This window comes from Protopterus annectens, chromosome 8.part1, assembly GCF_019279795.1.
Source record: "Protopterus annectens isolate FY-2018-M chromosome 8.part1, PAN1.0, whole genome shotgun sequence".
Classification (NCBI taxonomy): domain Eukaryota; kingdom Metazoa; phylum Chordata; order Ceratodontiformes; family Protopteridae; genus Protopterus; species Protopterus annectens.
This window is the reverse complement of record NC_056742.1, coordinates 80,598,183-80,612,864: the sequence shown is the minus strand read 5'-3', so window position 1 is coordinate 80,612,864 and position 14,682 is coordinate 80,598,183.

Genomic DNA, 14,682 nt, shown 5'->3' with positions numbered 1-14,682 from the left:
ATGGGTGTACCCACTGATATGTACCATTCCATGAGGCACATAACAGATGAACCTGAAAGTCTCTGGGGCCTGCTCAGCAGCATACTCAAATACCCTAATAGATGTCAAGGCCCACACCGTGGCCAGACCACACTGCATGCTGTAACACCCTAGCAGATATAGCAAGCATTCCAAGGTGTGAATGTACATGGAAAATAGGAAAGCTACAGCAGCACACTACAGTCAAGACACCTAGCAGGCATACAAGTAGTGACTGTAAATGGCAACTATTGAAGCCTTAGCAACAGAGTGCAAGCAAAAGTGAAAGGAAAGCACACACACACACACACACACACACACACATTAACAGTAGTAGTAGTTGTAGTTATCAGTGTACATACACAGTTAGTACAGGAAACTGGAGAAATGAATGGAGGAATGTTAATCTACAACACACCTGGAAATATGAGAGAGATACCAACCTTTACACTCACAGAACATTGTCCACAGCATAACAGCATGGTCCCTGCCCTTAACATCTGAAAGGGCTACGCCTATCTCACACACCTTTTTATAGCACTGTTCTGAAATCACAGTGAGAACTGCAATCAGTACACAACTGGCTGCATGCAATTAGCAAATGCTGGCTAACAATTGGTGCAGAGGCCATCACATGGGCATATGCAGATACCTACAAAAGTATGCTGTACTCCATGTCCACAAATGCAATACTTTCATTGCACCCTGAGAAGGACGTGAGAGACAGACAGAGAGAGAGAGAGAGACAGAGACAGAGACAGAGAAAACTGCAATTAAGCAGACAGAAACAAATTGTTCAGCAACAGCTACCTGAAAGCTGACAACTGGGAAGTGGAGCAGCAGGACAGAGAACCAGACAGCAACACAAGCAGCTGTGACAAACACAGGTAATGTAAAGTAATACTATAAAGGTCTACGTACTGTGAACCCTCCATATGTGTCATTGGTCTGTATCCATATGTATATGAAGATGTGTAAAGGGCAGGGGACAGACAGCAACACAAGCAGCTGTGACAAACACAGGTAATGTAAAGTAATACTATAAAGGTCTACATACTGTGAACCCTCCATATGTGTCATTGGTCTGTATCCATATGTATATGAAGATGTGTAAAGGGCAGGGGACATACAGCAACTATCAGTGAAGGCTGTACATACATTTGTATGTGAAAGCATGTATGTGCACATATCAATGTTGTTTGATTGTAGGTTGTAGTGCCATGTACAAAGTAGGTTACACAGTTATGTATGTTTAGCAGTATGTTAGTGTGTGTATACAGTATGGTAGACAAATATGTTGATATACCTGTCTAACATATGGATAATGTGTATGTCAACATATGTATGTGTATATATATATGTATATATATATATATATATATATATATATATATATATATATATATATATGATATGCATATATGTATACATACATAGAGAGAGAGATGTAGGAATACATAGACAGATGTAGATAGAATATTGTACAAACATATCTATGTAATGCACACATACAGATATAGATATATGTAGATATATATACATAGACAGACTGATCTGACTACCTACAGGTATGATTGTATATGACGACCTGCAACACAGCCTGTCCCACCCCCTCTGTCACTCACACCCCCCTCTGTGCCCTCCCCCACATACATCTATAGCAATATATGTACATCAATATATATGTGTGTATATGTATACGGACATATATATATAAATATATATATATATATATATATATATATATATATATATATATATATATCTATAGAGAGAGAGAGAGATGTATATAAATTCTGAGTGAGGCACATGTGTACAGATGTACTGCAACAGGTGCCTGGTGACAAAGGCATGGAGTGAACACCAGTGTCAAACCGAGTACCATACCAGATTCCAGATCACCTACACCAGGAACCACCAGATATGTGATTGGCTGCCCACCACTGCATGTGTCAGGGGTGAGCAGGGTCAGAAATGTGTACAATAGTGGCCCCAATGATAGTCACAGTGGCACACTATCCCTGGAATACCTGCACATGGTATGTGTCAGCGGACATGGTGAGTCAGGTATGGACATGTAGGTCGGTGTACCTCCACAATCGCATAATGGATGCCATGGTATGGACCTCACATGACAGCTACAGATATGGAGAAGGACACAGTGACATGTACAACACTGTGACAATGCACTCAAACACATTACCAATGCACAGTGACTGACAACACCACAGAGTACACATATGCTACCCACATAGAGGTTACCACTCCCAGATTTACATATGGAGGTCACACCCATGACAGATGTCCAACAACTATAGTAACACCTCCCACCATCCACAACCTAAATGTCTGCTGTGTGTCGTCCATGCCACTGCAATAGTGTGCACATGTGGAGGTAAGAGTTCCTACCCACAGATAAGACATACCCTGCAATAAACCACACAGTGTTAAGAAGCAAGACTCCCCATGAGTACATGTCACACATACCCCTGCTGAATGTTAGTCAGATAGGTAATATGCCATATGAGTCACCCTGTGTAACTGTGTGACAGCAGCAGGTACCATCACACCACATGTGTCACAATGGTCAGGGTAGCAGAACAGTGCGCTGCTGTAGACACAGGCAATAGCATATTGTATAGTATTGTATTGTAATGTAATGTATTGTGTTGTATTGTATTGGTATGGTGAGGTGCCTCCTTCATGGAGTGGAACCACTGCTGCTGTCATGCCATTGTACAGGTACATATCCTGTAGTCAGGCTAGTGTTACATAGCACTTCTATATGTGTGTTTAGCTCCTGTCAGAGGTTATGTAGCATGCAACTGGGGATACCATCAGGTCCCATCCATGTTGTGCATTCTGCTGTCCTGCGGGTGTCTCTCACCTGGACATCTGTGATGACAGGGAGGTTACAGTCAGCTGGGATAACTATGCCTTATTTCAGGGAGAGTCGGGTGACTCCTGCACTGAACCTGTCTGCCACAATGTTGTCGATATCTGTGGTGTCAGTGAAATATTTGTTGTGTACTACCTATGGGCATAGAGGATGGCTCCTGACCAGGTTGCTAACATAACTGAAGAAGGCCTTCTGGTTATCTGTAGTGTCACTCTTGATTTCCCTCTCAAAGTTGCCCATGTAGTTTGTATGATGGAAAATAGATCCTTACCAGTGCTGCTCAGACATGCCCTCCCTTTAGTGAATTATGCTCTGTCTTGCAGTAGCTTCCATCTTCTGTAATGCAATATGTCTATGGCTGGGGTCCACCAGACAGGATGCTGTCCCTTTGTGGAGAGTGTCTTGGTCATATATGGGATTGCATGATCCATGCATTCTCGGAGATGTCTGTAGAAAGCAATTGTGTAGGGGTCAGCATTGTGGGTTGTATCTGCCACTGGCCCAGTGGGCTGAAAGGATACCATATCACTGTTACAAAGTGTAAAGTTTGTATCTGTAATGTTATGCACTATAGTCGTTTGTGCTGGTGGTGGAGGTGGGATATGTATATCCAGGGCAATCAGTGTGTGGTCAGCTCACAGTAGTTGCCGATGTAGGCCATACAGTACCTAGATACAAACCCCCAGAGTGAGGTGGTGCTCTTGACCTGAATCAGTGTTCTGACTGCTGGGGTTTGGTAGTATGTCATATGGAGTCTGCCAGGTACTGTTGCACAGTTGCTGGCCGGGCACTGATACCTGGCCATCTACATGTGTATCCACCAATAGACAGACAGATGCTACATATGTGAGATATGTTGTATCATAACAGTTGGGTAGCATGTGTAGCATGTGTGCCAAATTCTGCTGACATATATTGCTGATACCAGGTTATTTTCTTTCTCAGGTACATGGCCCACCTGTGAATCCCACCTACTCCACAGCTGAGGATGAGGAGATACACCAGAGCCTGGTGCGGGATTATGCAATACTCTTTTCCCGCACCAGCCAGAATCAGCAGGAGAGGGCTGCATTGTGGCAAGACCTTGTCCGTCGGGTAAATGACATAGGCACGCATAATAGGACATATGAGCAGGTACGACATCATTGCAGTGATTTAATTAGACATGTCCGTCAGCGTGCGTCAGATATCCACAGGCAACAGGTCACCACAGGTGGTGGGGTGGCTACACATCCCCCACTCACCAGACTGGAGGGACTACTCATGAGTGTAGTGGCTCCAGTCCACCGGCAACAACAACAGCAGCAGACATGCATTATGATGGAGGCTGGAGCCACACAGCAGCAAGACAGTGAACGTGCAGGTAATATGTCATATGTATAGTTGACTGTTGTGTACACTGGTAGTTAATGCATGTGTGAGGTGTGTCCTTGGTTTGTAGCTGTCACCATAGTATTTAATGTGCAAGTGTGATATCCTCAATATTAGCTGCTGACCTGTGAAAGGCGACTGTTGTACTCCTGACCTGTATCATACTCAGTAACAATGGCACAGTTGTGCCCACTGACATTAGTTTCTTCACGTCTGCAGGACCCTCTGGTATAACAGCAATGCAGCCTATCCATGCTGGTGAGTGTGTATTAACAATTCCTGTAATAGTGTTGATAGTAATAGTACTATTTGGCTCACTTAGTAGTGCTCTTTGTATGCATGTAGGTGTGTCTGTGTCTGTGTGTTGATATCACGCATACTGAGTACTGTACAATTGTGTGAAACTGTGTGCATGTGTGCATGTGTGCATGTGTGCACGTGTGCACGTGTGCACCTGTGCATGTGTGCACCTGTGCACCTGTGCACCTGTGCGTGTGTGCGTGTGCGTGTGCACCTGTGCATGTGTGCATGTGTGCACCTGTGCATGTGTGCACCTGTCCCGCGTGTGCGGTGCACCTGTCGTGTGCGGTGCATGTGTGCACGTGTGCATGTGTGCATGTGCAGTAATGCATGTGTGCATGTGCATGTGTGCACCTGTGCATGTGTGCATCGCTGGTAATGTGTGTAACATTGTAAACTGAGTTTCTGTTTCCTTCCCACAGGTTCTGTTGCTGCTCTGGTGTCATGTAGCAGGGAACCTGAGTCAGGTGCCGTGGGTACTGATAATGATGACATCGGTGTAATGGCACAGGAAGGTATGCCGGGGTCCGCCATTGGTCAGCCGATTGACAGGCCCCCCCAACCCCCCCCCCCCCTTTCCCCCCCTTTGGGGGGGGAAAAAAATTTTTCCGGGAAGGGGGGTTCCCCCAACCCCCAAGGGGGGAAAAAAAAACCCCCGGGGGGCCGGGGCCCGGGGGGGAGGGGGCCCCCCCCCCGGGCCCAAAAACCCCCCCTTTTAAAACCCCGGCACCGGGGGGGGGGCCCCCGGGGGGGAGGGGCCGGGCCCCGGTTTCGGGTTTGGGGGGGGGGGAACCCCCCCCGGGGGGGGGGCCCCCCCCCCCCCCGGGGGGGGGGGGGGGGGGGGCCCCCCCCCCCCCCAGGGTTTGGGGGCCCCCCCCCCCCAAAAGGCCCCCCTTTTTTTGGGGGGGGGGCCCCCCCCCCTTTTTCCCCCCCGGGGGGGGTTCCTGGGGCCCCCCCAAGGCAAATTTTTTGGGGAACGGCCCCCCGGGGGTTTGGGGCCCCCCAAAAAAAAAAAAGGGGGGGGGGTTTTTCCCCAAACAAAACAACCCCCGGGGGGGGGGCCCCCCCAAATGCCCCACCTTTCCCCTTCCCCAAAAACCCCCCAAAAACCCCCCCTTTTTTTTTTTTTTTTGGGTTTTGGGGGCCCCCTTTCCCCCAATTTTAAAAGGGGGGTTTTTTTTTTAACCCTTTTTTTTTTGGGGGGTTTTGGATTTAAAAGTTTTTTAACAACCCGGGGAAAATTTTTGGGGTTTCCCCCCCAACCCCTTTTTTTTAAAAGTTTTTTTTCCCCTTAAAATTGTTTCCCCCCCCCTTTTGGGGGGGAAAAGGGAAAAACAAAAAAGGGGGGGGGAAAAAAAAAAAATTTAAAAACAATGGGGGGGAAAAGGTTAAAAAAGGGGGGGGGGGGGGTTTTTTTTGCCCAAAACACCCCCAAAAAAATAAAAAAAAACCCCCCCTTTTTTGGGGGGGGGGAAAAAATTTTTAAAAATTTGGGGCCCCCCGGGGGGGTTTTTTTTTAAAAAATTTAAAAATGGGTTTTTTTTTAAATTTTTTTTTGGGGCATGGGTTTTTTTTTGTCAAGGGCGGACCCCTTTTTTGCCCCTTTTTCCTGGTTTTCCCGGCCTTTTTTTTTTAAAACCCCCTTTTTTTTTTTGGGGGGGGGGTTTTTTTTTTTGGAAAAGGGGGGGTTTTTTTTTTTATTTAAAAAAAAAAAGGGGGCCCCCCGGGGGTTTTTTTTTCCCCCCCCTTTTTTTTTCCCCTTTAAGGGGGTTTTTTTACCTTTTTAAAAATTTTTCCCCCCCGGGTTTAAAATTTTTTAAAAAAAATTTTTTCCCCCCAAACCCCCCCTTTTAAAAAACCCCCCCCGGGGCCCCCCCTTTTTTTTCCCCCCCCGTACCCCCAAAACCCCCTTTTCCCCTTCCCAAAAAAATTTAAGGAAAAAAAATTAAAAAAAAAAAATTTAAAAAAAAAAAAAAACCCCCCAAAAAAAAAATTTTTAAAACCTTTTGGGGGGGGGAAAACCCCCTTTGGGGGGCCCCCCCCCGGGGCCCGGGGAATTTTTTAAAAGCCCCGGCCTTTCCCGGGGGGGGCCCCCCCCCCCCCACCAAATTTTTCCCCCCCCTTTAAAAATTTGGGGAAAAAAAGGGGGGAATGGTTGCAAGGGGGCCCCAAAACCCCCCCAAAAATTTAAAACCCCCCAAAAATTTTAAACCCAAAGGGGCCCGGGAACCCCAAAATTTTTTTAAAAAAAGGCCAGGAACTTACATTTGTTTGGACAATGGAAAGGAGCCCTGTTATTCCCTTTGTTTCTGCAGTTTGGCAATTTAATCCGATACACCTGCAATGCATGTTTAACTTTGGGGATTTATGACGGACCTGCAATTGTATCCAGGAAAGGTTCCCTTTTGATGTTCACATGTACATTGTGTGAACATGAATTCCCTGGGCTTTTCCCACGTACTTTATGCTTGCTAATACCGGATCCCCTTCACACCATCTGTTAATAGCTTTGTGGGACCCTGTCACCCCTGGCCTATCAGATATTGGCAAAGCCTCTTGCTACCCCCATAGTGCCTATGTTAGGCAGGGCTCACATGACAAACCCACCTTCATAGGTATCACAAGGGATAAGACACTAAGAGCAATGCTACCCAACGCCAGATGTCTAAACCTCCAGATGCTTGCACCCAAAACACTCCTTTGCATGGAAACATCGATATGTGTGTGTGCAGTAACAGATGCCTGGTTCAGGGCTACTGAGAGCACACCAGCACTACCGGGTGTAACCCGGTTGATTTCTTTGCTACAGTCACCAAGGCCATTGCCGAGGGAAGGTGGTTCACACAGCCTACCTGACCATGCAAACGCCAAGAACAATACCCCACTTGGGCATTCTAGGAAGCTCACCAGCTTAAATATGAGCCCCTATGTCACTAGATGGATTGCACAGTGGCTCAAGAACAGAACCCACATGGTTAGCATTGCTGGAGCCATGCCAGACCCCATAACAGTTACAGGATGTGTCCCAGAAGGCTCAGTCCTGGGACCCTCTTGTTAAGTACATCTTTATTGGAGGTACAGGCCAACACGATGAACTGTGGCTGTCCAAATATGCAGATGACTGCAAACTGGACACCATAATCGACTCCCAGCTGACACAAGCATCTTCCAAAGGGGCATCATAGCAACAGACAACTTGTGCCAGAGCCATGGCCGTCTGCTGAACAGTGTGTAGAAGGGGAATGGGCATCCTGTAGTCTGTTCACCTAGTTACCAAAAGGGACATTGTCCCCACACACACTAACCCCCTCAGCCAAACACACACTTGCCAATTGCAGGATTCAAACCCCTATCTGACTGTTATGACACGTGAGACAGGCGCATTAGCTGAGCATGCTATTTGCATTACTGGGGGTTTTCTCTTCCCCTGCTATACTTATAGAGTGCTGACATCATCAGTGTTTAGAAAAGGGAATGGGCATCCTGTAGTGTCCTATCCTATTTGCCAAAAGGGACACTTCCCTCACACACTAACCCCTCTTAGACAGACACACACACTTGCCATTCACAGGAATTAAACCCCTACCTAGTTATGTTATGACACTTGAGACGGACGCATTAGCAGAGCGCGCTATTCGCATTACTGGGAGGTTTCCTTTCTCCTGCTCTACTTATAGGGTGCTGACATCAGCAGTGTTTAGCAAAGGGGAGGGGCATCCTGTAGTCTGTTCACCCAGTTTCCAAAAGGGACATTTCCAGCACACACTAACCCCCCTCAGACAAACACACACACTTGCCATTCACAGGAATCAAACCCCTACCTAGCTATGTTATGACACTTGAGACGGACGCATTAGCAGAGCACGCTATTCGCATTACTGGGAGGTTTCCTTTCTCCTGCTCTACTTATAGGGTGCTGACATCAGCAGTGTTTAGCAAAGGGGAGGAACATCCTGTAGTCTGTTCACCCAGTTTCCAAAGGGACATTTCCAGCACACACTAACCCCCCTCAGACAAACACACACACTTGCCATTCACAGGAATCAAACCCCTATCTAGTTATGTTATGACACTTGAGACGGACGCATTAGCAGAGCATGCTATTCGCATTACTGGGAGGTTTCCTTTCTCCTGCTCTACTTATAGGGTGCTGACATCAGCAGTGTTTAGCAAAGGGGAGGGGCATCCTGTAGTCTGTTCACCCAGTTTCCAAAAGGGACATTTCCAGCACACACTAACCCCCCTCAGACAAACACACACACTTGCCATTCACAGGAATCAAACCCCTACCTAGCTATGTTATGACACTTAAGACGGACGCATTAGCGGAGCGCGCTATTCGCATTACTGGAAGGTTTCCTTTCTCCTGCTCTACTTATAGGGTGCTGACATCAGCAGTGTTTAGCAAAGGGGAGGGGCATCCTGTAGTCTGTTCACCCAGTTTCCAAAAGGGACATTTCCAGCACACACTAACCCCCCTCAGACAAACACACACACTTGCCATTCACAGGAATCAAACCCCTACCTAGGTTATGACACTTGAGACAGACGCATTAGCGGAGCGCGCTATTCGCATTACTGGGAGGTTTCCTTTCTCCTGCTCTACTTATAGGGTGCTGACATCAGCAGTGTTTAGCAAAGGGGAGGGGCATCCTGTAGTCTGTTCACCCAGTTTCCAAAAGGGACATTTCCAGCACACACTAACCCCCCTCAGACAAACACACACACTTGCCATTCACAAGAATCAAACCCCTACCTAGCTATGTTATGACACTTGAGACAGACGCATTAGCAGAGCGCGCTATTTGCATTACTGGGAGGTTTCCTTTCTCCTGCTCTACTTATAGGGTGCTGACATCAGCAGTGTTTAGCAAAGGGAATGTGCATCCTGTAGTGTCTTTTCCTATTTGCCAAAAGGGACATTTTCCTCACACAGACTTACACACACGCCAACCTCACACACACACACTGAGCACTTGCAGGATTTGAACCCCTATCTACCTATGTCATGACACTTGAGACAGACGCATTAGCGGAGCGTGCTATTCGGATTACTGGGAAGTTTCATTTCTCCTGCTGTACTTCTAGGGTGCTGACATCATCTGTGTTTGGAAAGGGGAATGTGCATCCTGTGGGGAAGCAAACACCAAGCACACTATGGCTAAGCTGTCATTCCCTAGGGCAAACAGCCTAGTGTTGACCTCTACACCATTATGTTTAATTGTCAAGTGCACATTATTTGTTGCTGATAGACTGTTTGCATATCTTTATTGCCATAGCATTCCCTGTTGGTATGAACAACCTCTGCATCTGTGGAAACCGTTTGCATATGGGAGGGATCCACTATATCACGTATGTCTCTGTAGTCATTTAACTGTGTGCACTGGGCAGACTGCTGTAATGTGGTTGGTTCCTGGCATAACACATAACAATACCAGATATGTGTGTCCCACTGCTAAACCAAGATTTGGACTAAGTGTGTGAGCATGCCCAGTTCAGCCTTCCCATGGCATGTTGTCAAAGTGTGTGAGCATGCCCAGTGTGAGCATTCCATATGTTGGACTCTGCAGCCCACCACATTTGTGGATGTGTGTGAACTTCTACAAACTATCACCCCCTCCTGGGTGTGGGTTGTGTGTCATGTTGTGTAGTTACTGTACAACTGCTTTGTGTGTGAACACAACAGGATTATACTGTGCCTGCAGTGTTTGCATGGGATACTTTGCATGCAGTCGTCAACATCCTTTCACACTGACCTAACACTGTAGTACTGTATAGTGTACTGGCAGTACTTTGACTGTGGTGGACAGTAACCTGGGCTTTACTGCTATCACTGCTTTACATTTTGATCGTGGGCACAACAGCCTGGTTGGGGCCAGTTGTGTACATCTGACCATGTTGCATTCTGTTCAGATATGCACTACTTACACCAGGCTTGCCCAACATTGTTAGTGTATCCCACAACATAGGTGTACAATTGCAAACACTAGCGATGTGCCCTAGTCCATGGCTAATGCAAGTTGGAGAGTGTGTTTGTCCTTCAACACACATTGTAAGGGAGTTTGCCATGACATATGTCATGGTTGGTATACTGTGCCTCTGTCTACCTGTGACATGACAGTGATACCCAGGATAAACCTATCATCTCCCGTCCACCCATCAGGATTCCTATTGAGGAAGATTGATAAGTGACTCTATGGGTAGCCTGTGCTGAGGGTTCACTCATGGGTGGGAGTGGCTTCTGTGTTATGGATCACACAGTACAGCCTGTCCTATGTAAGTCAGTGTTGGGGTTCAGGTCTGTCATGTGCATAGCTCACTGCCATTCAGATTGTACTATGTGCAGCATTTTTATTGATGCCAGCAACACAGGCAACACATGGCATGTGTGTAGGCTGATTGATACTCCTGATGAGGTACTGTTGGGGACTTTACAGTTGCTGGAGGTGTCTGCTGAGGTACATCCCACAGGGGCTATTGTAGTCGATTGTACCACTGATGCAGGAGGACTGCAGAGCCACAATGACCTCCCCTTATGTAGATCTGACATCCTTCATGATTAGGTGGGTATATGGTATGTTTCTGTAAACACTACAGCACATGTTTGTCCAGTGCAGGATATCTATCACCCTGTGTCCCCAGGTCTCTCATTACATGTTAACTACATAATGGGTTAACACCTATGTGGTAATTGGTGGGCACTTACTGTATATCCACGCGCGTTGACTAGACACATTTGTGCACTTAGCTTGGTGACATAGCTATGGCACCAGTTGTCTGTTTCTATGTGGCCCTTTGTGGGATGCATGTGTCAGCTGGTGGATCATATGTGGTGAGCGGTTTGTAGTTCTCTGCAAACATGTTAGGACACAGTCCTTCCATGTTTGCCTGTACCTATGGGACATATATACCAGACGAGGGAGATACCAGGTCCAAGCCTTGTGGGATGCCAGTTATATCTGGTTTGTAGTCTGACATGGCTGAAGCATGTCTGACCATGTCTGTTCTGTCCTTGGTCTGGTTTGCAACCCCTCTACTGACATGTGGGTTTATATTTACACTGGTGAGCCTATCTATACTGAACATGTAGGGTATTGTATAGAAGCCTTTGCAAGGTCCAGATACACTGTGTGGAGCACATTGCCCTCATCAATGACCTTAATGACTGTTTCAATTGAGTCCAATATGGTTAGGGGCAGGATCTGCACTTGAGGAGGCCACACTGGGTTGGGTCCGGTGTCAGTAGGTCCCCAACATCCATATTTCTGTGGTACATGCTGCTCCTTTCCATAGCTGTGCAATCTGGGCTTCTCAGGATTCTGGGGTAGTACTGTTCAGTATCCATTCAGGCAACACCTTTGTTGAGAGGGACCACTGTTGTTGTACACTGCTCTTTGGGTACATATTCTGTGGTACGGCTGACATTGAGCAGTAGTGTGGTTTGGCATTCCATTCATCTTAGACTCCATGTTGCACTACGCCCAAGTCACCATCTCATACCATTGCTGCTGTGTGTTTTGCTTTGGAGATGTTGTCTGTTACCTCAGCATCTGCTATGTCAGGGGGCCAGCAGTCTGCTGGGATAGATATTCTGCATACGTGGGGGTGTGGGGGTTTGCACTGCATCTGTCAGGATGTATGTTGGCAATATGTGTGTGTGTTTGTGGTATTTGTGTGATTCAGGGCATATCTGTGAATTCACAACATGGCTCCTACCATCAGTTGTGTAAGCCTTGGGATTATCCTTCATGTCCTGTACAACTTGTATCTACATAGGTTCATAGGTTCATACTAGGCTATCCACCCTGGGCATTTGTTAGGCTAGCCAGGGTGTGTGTGGCTTTTGAGACCCCTTGCTATCTGGATATTATGGCCATGTATTATTTGCTTAGCTGTGCCTCTGTCTGGACATGACACAGTGAAGACCCCCACTCTAACTATACAATCATCCATCCACTTGGCAAAATTCCTGTTGAACAGTGTCAGTGAGGGGCTCTGCCTAACATGGGGTGGGATTCTGGTCCAGGGTGTGTGGAGCCTCTGGATTATGTATCTGTCTCACCGGCACATCCTATTTCATTATGTGTTGGGATTGACATCTCTCACTCTCGCAGCTCCAATGGATATGTGTTGTCTGGGGTGGAGCATGTCCATTACTCCTGTGTTGGGCATGGCCTCCTACAACAGGCATGCAATGCCTCTGTGTGGGCAGTCTGCGACTGGAGTCAGCTGGGGTGTCTACAGCCTAGCAGCATATGACATATATGTATGACACTTTATCCTCTTGGTGAGGTACCTTTGCAGTCTTCCTAACTGCTGCAGGTGTCAGGTAAGGTAGATCCCATATGAGGCATTGTACTGGATTATGGGTGTGATTGGGATAAAGTATAGGGGCACAGTGACCTCTGTTGCCATAGATGTGACTCCTTTCCTACTACAGTGTCACATGTAGACAGTCTTCCTAGCCACATTGGCAATGTGGGAGTCACATAACAGGTTACTGTTCACTTGTGTCCCTTGGTCCCTGGTTACTCCTTCCATACATAATGGTTTACCACCTATGTGGTATTTCGTGGTACCTTGTTTGGTATTTGGTGGGACATTCATACTGTCCAGTGTCTTCAGGACGGTTGGGGGGGGTTATTGTGTGTGAGAGTGCTGTCTGTAGCATACTACAGACTGCACAGCAGTCTTGCCTACAGTTAGTTGCACGTGGGTGAACTCCACTGCCTTGTGCATTGTCAGTTACCTGGACATATGGGTGTCTGTGCTGCCTATGGTTACTCACCTCCTTTTATGTAGTGTTCCATGTTTTGGGGCCATGACACATGGTACATGGTATAACGTGGTAGTGCTGGTGTGCTGTCAGGAGCCTTGCAGCAGGTTTCTGTCACTGCACAGACATCGATGTTCTCTATGCTGGGGATGGCCTCGAACATGCATATTGGGGTGTACACATCTGGCATCAGTCAGCATTTCCCTTATGTTTCTTCCCACTTATGTTTTCTCGGGTGGTGGGTCAGTCTTTTCAGCCTTGCCTACAAAAGGCTGTGTGGAGGTGTCCAAGGCCTTATCCACTATTCAGACGCCCAGGGTAGCGGGTGCAGGCCATCCCAAGGGCAGCTGCATGGCTTGTCAAGCATGACATCCCAAGCTGACAGACATTGGATCCCCTTGGACTGACACCAGTAAGTGTGCTACTTGCTATGACTGATCATTCCATGTTTCTACTGTGGCATTATTCTTGGTAAGGGTAGGTTGCTGCAATCGGTGAGTGTCATACCAGCCTGGACTACATAATCGGATAGCTCATCTGTGTCTCTTTACATGTAGTCTAGGGCAGTACATCTCGGGTCATTCACACCAGCATGGACTATGACTGCATCATATTTCTGTTTGCTTTGGAGTGACCTTCATATTTCTGTTATGTGGCATATTGTGGCGGCCTACAGGCAGCTTACTGTACCCTTTCCTTTGTTCAGTCTGCTGTGCGGGACAGCAGTGTGTCTGACTATGGAGTCACCTATTACAACTGTATCAGGCATGTTGTTTCTCCTTCTGGCCTGTGACTGTTTGGCACACCAGCTTTGTGTGCTATGTGTTGCATGTGCTATGTTTGGAGGCTGTTTCATTGGGTGTCTGCTTTATTGGCCTCTGCTGGTGTGCTGTGTGTGTGATTTCTGCCTCCGGGAATGTATTTCTGTGTTTATGTGTTTGGTTTGCAGTTGTGATAGGTCTACGTGGGTATGTGTTTGTGGTGTGTGTGGTTACCTTCTCCTACTGACTTGTTTTGGGTGTACTGAGTTGGGGGAGCTCTGCCTCCGGTTTGGATGGATGGTTGCATCTCTCACATATATTTGTATTTCTTGGGTGGAGTTGGAGGTTGTCTGTGTACTTGGGGCAGGTGTAACATTGCCTCAGGATTCACAGATTCCACTTGTTGTGCCTGGCCTTACTGGATTGCATGTGTGGACAGATTATATTGCCATACTACTGATCAGTAATTACGTCATTGTTCATGCTTGCTCTATCATGTAGTAGCTTCCTCTTTCTCTTGCATGTTTTGGTTATGGCTGGTGTCCACCATGCCAGAT